Source organism: Callospermophilus lateralis, chromosome 7 (assembly GCF_048772815.1).
Source record: "Callospermophilus lateralis isolate mCalLat2 chromosome 7, mCalLat2.hap1, whole genome shotgun sequence".
Lineage (NCBI taxonomy): Eukaryota > Metazoa > Chordata > Mammalia > Rodentia > Sciuridae > Callospermophilus > Callospermophilus lateralis.
The window spans coordinates 1667112-1676715 of NC_135311.1; the positions used below are offsets into that span (position 1 = coordinate 1667112).

At 46.9% G+C, this 9604-nt stretch overlaps 1 non-coding gene across 1 annotated transcript; it reads right to left on the reverse strand.

Annotated features, from left to right (window-relative positions):
- Positions 1–5457: 5457 nt before the first annotated feature.
- On the reverse strand, positions 5458–5620 carry LOC143405317 (U1 spliceosomal RNA). Its single transcript, XR_013092030.1, has one exon. It is a non-coding gene; the product is annotated as a U1 spliceosomal RNA (small nuclear RNA).
- Positions 5621–9604: the final 3984 nt, after the last annotated feature.

Here is a 9604-nt window from a genome sequence, read left to right on the forward strand (position 1 = left end):
AGTGGCACTCCACCACTGAGCCACAACTTCAGCCCTATTTTGAGTTTTATTTAGAGACAAGATCTCACTGAGTTGCTTAGCTTTTTGCAGAAGCTGGCTTTGAACTCACTACCCTCCTGTCTTAGCCTCCCCAGCTTCCTGGATTGCAGGTGTGGGCCATCATGCCCAGCCCAACTGTAGGTTCCTGATACAGACACTGGAATGGAGTCAGCTTGGCCAACTCTCAGGAAAACAACGTGTCTAAGTGTCAGAGCCTTGCTCCCTGTTGAGGCCATGTATGGTGGATTTTGAGTGACAGGCAGGTGAGTATGGTCTGGTTTGAGAATCAATATAAATATTAAAGATGTTTGATTGCTTTTTATTCTAATTCAACAAATATTCATTGTAAAAAAAAAAAAAACCATATTCCCCTCATCTTAAAAAGAAACAATCCCAAACATACATGAGAGTTTTCCGGCACCCCAATCTTGCATTGATGACACATCTTTATCACAGGTTGGCTCAGGTGAAGTGTAGTACGTACTATGTGTCCAAGGAACTCAGGAGTCCCAAGTGTCACCCTGAAAACCATGGGGTCACGGTGGGCCCAGAGAGTTGTATAAAGGCCAAGAAAAGGAAAATAATATGATAGTTTGCATAAAATGTCACCTCAGGATGAGAAACTGGTGAACTAAGGCAGCGAATGTGGCCCATGTTGGAAATTTGAAGGGAAGGTGTCCTCTGCTGCTCTGAGCCAAAAGGTGACTTGATCACATTTTCTGGGGTGGGAGTGAGATCCTTGGGTTAGTCGGCAGTCAGCCGCGTGACCAGCACGCTAGCTTCATACTAGAGGTTCTAAGCACATGCCGCAGTCTGGCTGGGCACAAAATCACGAGCCACTCACAGCTTTGTAGATTCAAACAGCAATTCTTTATTCCCGAACTCACACCGACACTCTACAAACACGTTCTGGGGAAATCCACGTTCTCTGCCCAAATACTCTCTGAATCCCGGGAGAACTCAATGGGAACTCCAGGAGCGGGCACGCCTGAGGCAGCAGGATACGCCCTATTCCCAGCAGGGTACACCTTAAACCTGGAACCGCCCTAAACCCAAGGAGAGCCCTAAACCCTGATCCGCCCTAAACCTGGATGGCCCTGGTCCTTGAGCAAGGTCACCTTACATGCAATGTCACTGCAAAATGTCCAAGGCAAGTCCATTTTACCACGAGTCCTTCTTCTAAGCAACATGGGGTATGCTGGCAAGGAAATTGTCATACCTACTTGGCTAATGGCTCTCAGCAAGCATAGAAGTTAACTAGTGAGATCAAAATAAACACATATAAACTCAAATTACCTTTTTCTTTGACCAGGTCTGAGACGGCTCTCCCTCTGGCTCCTGCCTCGAGCCACCCAGTGGGGCAGCGAGGTTACACAAGAGACTATCGGAGAGAGAGAGAGACCACGCCAGAGGATGGTCTTTTATTGGGGAACAAGAAATTCAGGGGAAAATTCCATCCAATGAAGGTCGAGGGGGACAGCATTCCAAGGTCAGGGTCAGTGATTGGTCTCAGGGTGAATGGTCAGTCACACCTCCACACGGATGGGCTCTCACACCTAGAAAGGGTGGGGATTAGTTCTGGCACAGTTTAGCCTCACACCCAGTCAGGGAGGTGCCCAATCACGTGCGAGAATGGCTTCCCACAAGGCAGTTTCACTGGATGTCATTACACATCTCTGATGATGTTTGAGTGTTCCCTGCGAGTGTGTTCCAGGGAGTCAGTGTGCGCACTCTGTATTCTGAATCCTGTAACCTGACTTCAAGTCTGGGTGGGACGTTTTGTCTAGCTTGGATAAAGTTCATTTTCTGGATTTCTGCTTCCACATCATGATTTTTTGGTCCAGGGAAGAAAGCTGCTCTGAGCAGGGTCTCCACCAGATCCTCATTGTTCCTCCTGGTCCCCAGTCATTTGTGCTAGGCATCTGTCACCTGCGTTGACAGCTCCTCAAGATTTGGAGTCCCTGTGGCCAGGTTCTGGGAAAGGCCGTGTCCACAGGGGATTGGACATATCGAATTTGGGTGACTAAACCATCCTCAGATATCTCCCTATCCCTGCCACCAAGGTACCCAGAGAGCCAACAAGGACCCCTACTCATCCCTGCCAAACCCAGTCTTCTTGTGAACCTCAGCATAAAAGATCTCTTGCACTGAAAATGTGGTGGCCACCAAATCCTCTGCCCTGGACACCTTGTAATCCCACTATCTTTTGGGTACATGGTTCATTGGAGAAGTTGTGATGGCATCAGCGTAGGCGTGATTGTGTCCTACTATGGGAGGGATAGTTTTCCAAGTCCTGTAGTTTGGGCGGAGAGCTTATTTAATTCTGGATGGTATTTTTTCCCCACGTGTTCTTTTTAGTCATTCATGACAGTAGAGCACATCTTGGCATATTTATTCAAACCTGCAGTGCATCTTACTCTCACTGCATCCCAGTCTTATGCTTATACATGCTGTGGAGAGTCACTGTGGTGTATTCATATATGTACATAGGAAAGTTGTATCAGGTTCATTCCACTATCTTTTGATTCTTTATATTCAGAATTTCTAGCTCTGACGTCCCCATCTTGGACACTGAAGGCCATGGTGACAGCTGCTGTGGAAGTGACTCCAGGAAATCTCAGAAAAATTGATGTTCCATTCACTTCCATGGAGCACACTAAATGTACTCTTTTTGTGATGTTTTGGGATCCACGTTGTTGAATGTCTCATTAATCTCTTTTATTGCATGGTTGTGTTTTACTGGCTGAATGCATCACAGTGTAACCATTAGTTCTCTATGAACATTTAAGTTACTTCCAGCAACTCACTCTCTCTCTCTCTCTCTCTCTCTCTCTCTCTCTCACACACACACACACACACACACACACGCCATGTATTAACAAGAAATCCTGTTTGTGGGCATGTTTTGTAAACTCCATTTTAAATTCCTTATTCTTCAATACTGTGAATGAATATTACATTCAGAAATACAAACTCATTCAAATGTTGTGAAAGCAGAAGTGAAAGGAAAGTGACCCACGACACTGAGAACAACCAAGAGGTCTTTATTGCTGTGGTATCTGATTAACACGGGAGAGAGAGAGAGAGAGAGAGAGAGAGAGAGAGAGAGAAAGGGGGAGAGGGATGGGGGCAGGGGTCAGATGTGGATTTCCATTGCACCAGTCGGGTGGGGGCTGAGTGTTCACCCTGAGTGGGGCTGAGTGCTCACCCTTGAGACAAACAGATAAGGAAGCAGACAGATGGTGAAAGGTTAATAAAATAGATACTTGTCACTCCGTTTTTCTGTATGCTTAACAAAACACTGTTGAAATCTGGAGAACTGTTTGCTAATCTTGTTCCCAGAATGTGCTGTCCCCAACTGCCAAACTGCAGAATGCACTCCCTCACTGGGTTGCAGGCAAACCGCCCACTCACCCTGACCCGACAATGAACTTCCCTCCCTGCCCTCTCCAAGAAAAGTATATAAGCTCTGCTTACGCTGTTCTCAGGGCTCTCTCTCTTTGCTCTATTCAAGTGAGCTCTGGGCCCCAGCATGCTGGACCCCTAATAAACCCTTTGCTGTTGCATGAGACAGTCTCTTGGTGGTCTCTTTCTCTGACGCTCGACCTTTACAATGGGGGTCCAGTGTCCAGCCTACTCTACAGCTAACAAGAAGCCTATGCACTTTTCTTTTGTATTTCATAATTAAGGGGAGAGAACTTAGCTTGGAGGTTCTTTCCTTCCAGCCTAGGTTTAATGCAGGCTGCACTAGATTATCACATTTGAGTCATGGAACAAATCCAAGAAGTACTTCATATTGTTTTTTCATAAGACATTTGCAAAATTGAGGCATAGTACATTCATAGAGCCAGCCCACGGTCAACTGGTGGATCCAGGACCGAAAGGGAGACCTTCCCAAAGGGAGAGAAAACCTAATGCTTTTGTAGTAATGTCAGTTTGTCTGACAGTATCCTAGTGAGGCAGGAGAAAGGGTTAAAGTGGGCAGGTAGGAGAGTTGGACTCCTTCAGGTCAGGTTTTTATTCAGCAGGGCTGAGAAACTACAGACACAAGACAGGCTTCATCCAGGCCAGGCCTACTTCTGGGTTAGCAGAGAAAAATGAAACAAAAACAAACTAACTGGTAACACACCTGCTGTCTGGTTCTTAGACCCCCAACACAAAGGGACACAGAGTAACCAGACTGGATCAAAGAACAGGTGAGGAGGCCATGGACACGAATGCCTTCCTCAGGATTGGGTGGGGGCTAGCTCAAATAGCTCGTGTAGATTCATATAAACCACAAGATAATAGCCATTTCCTGGTATGTCTCTCCCTTTGTGAGCCCCATCTTCTTTCTACTACTCGAATCCTGTTACTTTGCTGTCTCTCTCTCTCTCTCTCTCTCTCTCTCTCTCTCTCACACACACACACACACACACACACAATGTCAGTGTATTTTATTCTTTAAATTCCTAAGACTCTAGGGAACCCAATATCACACTCTGTGCTACTCACACCATTTCCAGCGGCTGCATTGGAAGGCTGCTTTTGTTCAGAAGCTCCTCCATCAAGGACCTACAGCGGGTCTGGGGAGGTGGCTCAAGCGGTAATGCGCTCGCCTGGCGTGTGCACATCGCTGGGTTCGATCCTCAGAACTACATACAAATGAAGATGTTGTGTCCGCAGAAAACTAAATAAATATTTTTTTTAAATTCTCTCTCAAAAAATAAATAAAAGAATCTAGAGCCTAAGTAGTGAAAACAGCCTTGAGAACAAGGAAACTCCTGGACTGTTTAAAAACTCAAGTATTCTCCTCAGTAAGGTGCTAAAAGTTGACCTGTCTTATATGAGGAAGGAAACCTCCTGCTGCTGGAGAGGAAATGAGACGTCTCTAATCAAGAATTCCAGACCTGTACTTACAGTGTTCTGAATACTCCATTAGCATCTATTGCTGAAGCCGGGCTGCAGCAAAATAACGGGAGAACAGAAGTATTTATACATTTCACACAGCTTATCTTAATTAGCATAAACTAGATACAGCAGTCAACCAACAAGAAATCTTCATACTTAATGACTCTATAGCATTACTTCACAAACCACTCCCTCTGGCATTTTGCCAGGCGCCAACCAGACTTGTTTACAGACTAACAACGTTTTTGGTGTTATTTGGTGGTATTTGGTGGTAGGGAAGAGTTTGGAGAGACATCCGCGCGTGTGGTAAAGGACACACCCTAGTAGATGTCCTCCATTGAGCCAGGTAATTTGTGTCCAACAGAACTTAAAAGTAGCTAACAATACCATTGAGGATTTAGGATTTAATTGACATAACCCGTTGATCAACCCAGCGACATCACAAAGAAATTAGCTTTCTAAAAAGCCATTCTTACTCTCAGACCCACAAAAAGACAGGTTGAAACCTACTCTTCACTAGTAAACGTGTCAGGGAGAGCGCGAACGCAGTCCCCACTACCACAAATTATGCAGTCGAGTTTCCCACATTTGGGGAAATGGCAGGGGTCAGCACCTCCGCAGTGCAATGGAGAAGCCTCGCCCTGGGAAAACCACCTTCGTGATCATGGTATCTCCCCTGCCAGGTAAGTATGACTTGCCCGCCTGCCCGCCAAGCACAGCCTCATTGCCCTCCACTGTACACACACGGTCACTTCTCACCCGCAATCCCGGGCTTCCTTAGTCCTCACGCACAGCGAGTGTACCCTGTTTAGAGTCGTGCGCTTGCTCCCACAGCACGGCAAACGGATCGCCTTTCTGCTGCAGGTGCCCGCTCAGCAGCCCCGCGCCCCCTTATCTACATACGCCCGCCCCTGTGATGACGTCACGGAAGTAGCCCCGCCCCGGACCTGCGCCTGGCCTTCGGTCGGTCCACCGCTCCCTGCCCGAAGCGGTCCACTCAGCCGAAGTGCGCCCCCGCAGCCGCTGCGGGAAGTGCGCGGCCGCTCCCTCCTTCACTCGCGTCCCGTCTGGGACTCGGGCGGTGCGCGGCGCCCCTTCTCCCGGAACGTGGGTTCGTTGTAATAGAACTTCTCTCCCCAACCCCGACCTGCGCCCGAGGATGTGAAGGAGAACCGGCTCCCTGGCACCGCCCCTCCTCGGTGACCCTTTGTCTCTTCCCGGCGGGCCCGGGTCCTGTGGCCCAGGACCCAGGAAGTCCACTCGTGTCGGACAGGACTTCCCCTGGCCAGTGGAAACGCGGAAAGGCCACGAAGGAAAACGAGCGGTGCAGCAATCCCCGCTCAGCAGGGGAACTGGCCACCGAGGCAGGGACCGCGGCCTAGAGGGAGATCGGAGGCCCCCCGAGGGACCCCACAAAGGACCCCGGCACCAGCCCTGTCGGCGGACCCTCCTGCGCTGAGAAGGCGGCGGCCACTACCCCCGAGAAAGCCCGGGGCGCTGTAGGCACGACGCCTCAGCTCCGCCGGGGGAGCGCCTCGCACTCGGAGGGTGGACGGCTGGGCCTTTGCTCCAGGGCTGTGCTTTATCCAGAGGCTGCTTTTATTCCAGGCGGTCACTGGTCGGCACTGGTGTCCCCGTGGACACCGAAGGTCGCGGTGACAGCCGCTGTGGAGTTGACTTCGGGAAATCTCACTCCGGGTCCGAGCTGGGCACAAAGCGTAGTCGCCCGACCGCTCCATGGAGCGGAGTCGTGGAGATCTGCAGGCCAAAGTGGACACGTGCCTACAGCCGGGCTGTGGCCGGGCTCCAGGGAGAAGATGTGACCGGCCGCCTCCGGGGGGGTGGGGGGGGGAGGCGACTTCCTCCTCGCTGGCAGAGCCTGGGACTGAAGCCCGGAGGACCCCAGCACTGCGCAGAGCGTTCTCCAGGCCTCAGGGCCTCGCAGGGCTTCATCTTTCCAAGTGAGAGCGCTTACCAGGGCTTGCCTAGCAGCCGTCCACGCGGGGAGCGCCCGTGGAGCTCGCGAAGGACTGACAGCTGAGGGTGGGAGACGAGTCTGGGGAGGATGGGAGACAGAGAACCGAAGTGCGAGAACCGACCGCACCGCCTCGCCGGGTTTGGGAGGCCAGGGCTCCTGCCCCTGGAGCCTCCATCCCGTAGGCACCCACCTGGCAACGCAGTTACACAGGACGCAGCGAAGCCCTAGTCTGGCCTGTGTTCTTGCACTTTCCTTTCTGGGTCGGAGGGAGGTGGGTTGGTGGTTGCAAGCGCGTGAAAACGAGGGCAGGTGCCTTTTTGGCTCCCTTGGCGTGAAAGGGCGGGAAGGAAAACACACAAACCCCTCTTTCCCTTGAGGAGGGGTCTGCAGGGATGGGATGGATAACAGAACACCAAGGAAAAGCACTTTTTATTTAAGAGGTTGCATGAGTTGAACGTGGCTATCCTTAGAAGAAAAGTAGGACGGGAGAAGGAAATTTCTATTTTTCTCAAGCTGCTTCAGACATGTAATTGAGAAAAATGTATTGCCCCAGCCGGCTGGCTGGGCAAAATATCCGGGGGGAGTGACGAATAACTTGTGTACGTTGATGCAGTAGGAATAGGAGCCCTTTATTGTAGAATAAGAGCGGTATTTATATATTTTACACAGCTTATCTAATTAGCATAAAATAGATACAGCAGTCAACCAATAAGGAGTTTCCACACTTAATGGCTTGCTTTTGTTACTTTACAAACCACTCCCTCTGGCATTTTGCCAGGCGCCATGCAGACTTGTTTACAGACTTTAACATTTCTCTGGCAAAATAACAGGTGCCAATCTGACTTGTTTACAGACCTTAACAATGTATAGTGAGTAAAAAGCCATATTTTGTATATGTGAAGTGATTGAAGTCCTTCATTTGTACTTTGCATTTATACTTTTGTAATTATATGTTTTGCTCCTTACAGATTCACTTATTTGACTATTTGACCATCATAAGAAATTTAGGAAGTAAATTTGATTGTCAAGCCAAAATAAACCCAAGCCTTATATATGCCAGAATATTATGGTATTATTATTTTCTACATTAGGAGAGAATCTGAAATGAAATATACAGTGGTTTTTAGATCAAATCAAACAACTATTCTAATTTGTCTAAGGATCTACCTTGATTAAAAATAAATTATAACAAACTTTTTCAATGCCATTATATATTAAATATTTGAATTCTTTAAATAAAAGTATTCAAGATTCCCAGCTTCAAGAACATCACAAGGCCCTATGCAACTTAGTGGGACCCTATCTCAAAATAAAAAATAAAAAGGGCTGAGATATGTAGCTCAGTAGTGAAGTGCCCTGGGTTACATACCCTGTACCCCCCCAACACACAAAAAAAATATTCAAGATTCCTTCCTGCTATCAACAACATTATATCATTTCCTTTCTAGGACCAAACAATTGAAAGCATTGATTTAATCTACAAATCTACAATTATTTTTTTACTTGCTACAATTCAGAACAAAAATTTCCATTAAGAAAACATCACATTTAAGGTACAAGAAGTAGTTAACACCCCCCCCCTTTTTTTTTCTTTTCAGTACTAGTGATTGAACCCAGGGATCCTTTACCACTGAGCTACATCTTCCACCTTTTAAAGTTTTATTTTGAGAAAGGGTCCTGCTGACTCCATGAGGTGCCTCCTGCCTCAGTCTCCCAGGTATGTGGGATTACAGAGGTGTGCTAATCCTACCTGCCTTAGTAAAATGTTTTTTAGTAACTTTTTTAAAATTTAAATTTATGTAAGTGATCATTACCTTGCTTAAGTTAATCAGGGCAGTAACTCTAAATTTTTAGAGATCTAATTTCTCTATTCACTTCAGACAGAAAAAGAACATATCAATTTCCTAAGAATAATATATTTATATGTCTGAAAGAATTTTATCAAACTGGTGGAGCTTCTAAAGAAACCATCTATAGTAAGTAATATCAATTAAGGTGGAAACAGGAGCAGTAGTAATCTTTTAGCAAGCTTTGTTGTGGGTTGATCTCTCAGAAAACATCTCAGTCTGAATTTTGTCCTAATTAGAGAGTTGTTTATTTAACCAGCTGGGACTGCTCCCTGCAGGACCCAAATTGTCTCTGCCAGGAACAGTGCCAGTCTGAGTTCTATGGGGTTTATAAGGGGGAAAAAAACCACATCCTCAAAAATGTAGGTGCAGGGCTGGGGATGTGGCTCAAGCCGTAGCACTACATACAAACAAAAGATGTTGTGTCCGCCAAAAACTAAAAAATAAATATTAAAGATTCTCTCTCTCTCTCTCTCTTAAAAAAAAAAAAAAAAAAAAAAAATGAAGAAAGCAGGATACCAGGGCTGAGAAAGCAGTTAGCAGAACAAAAACAGACAGCCACATCCTGGGTTCCAGCACACTTGTGGGGATATGAAGCAGAAAAACAAGCAGAAAAACATCTTAGAAACAGCTTAACGTTGTTTATTCCATAACACTAGCACTTATCACATAATCCTATTATCCTACTTATTGACATTTCATAACCTATAATTTATATTGATTAAGCTCAGACCATAACAGCTTATAGATGAGGGAAACAAGAAGAAATATTTAAGCACCATCAGAGCCTTGGAAATCCCCCTTGATGAAGATTTGAGTAATTCTATGATGCCTTTTTGAGTCTGGCAGT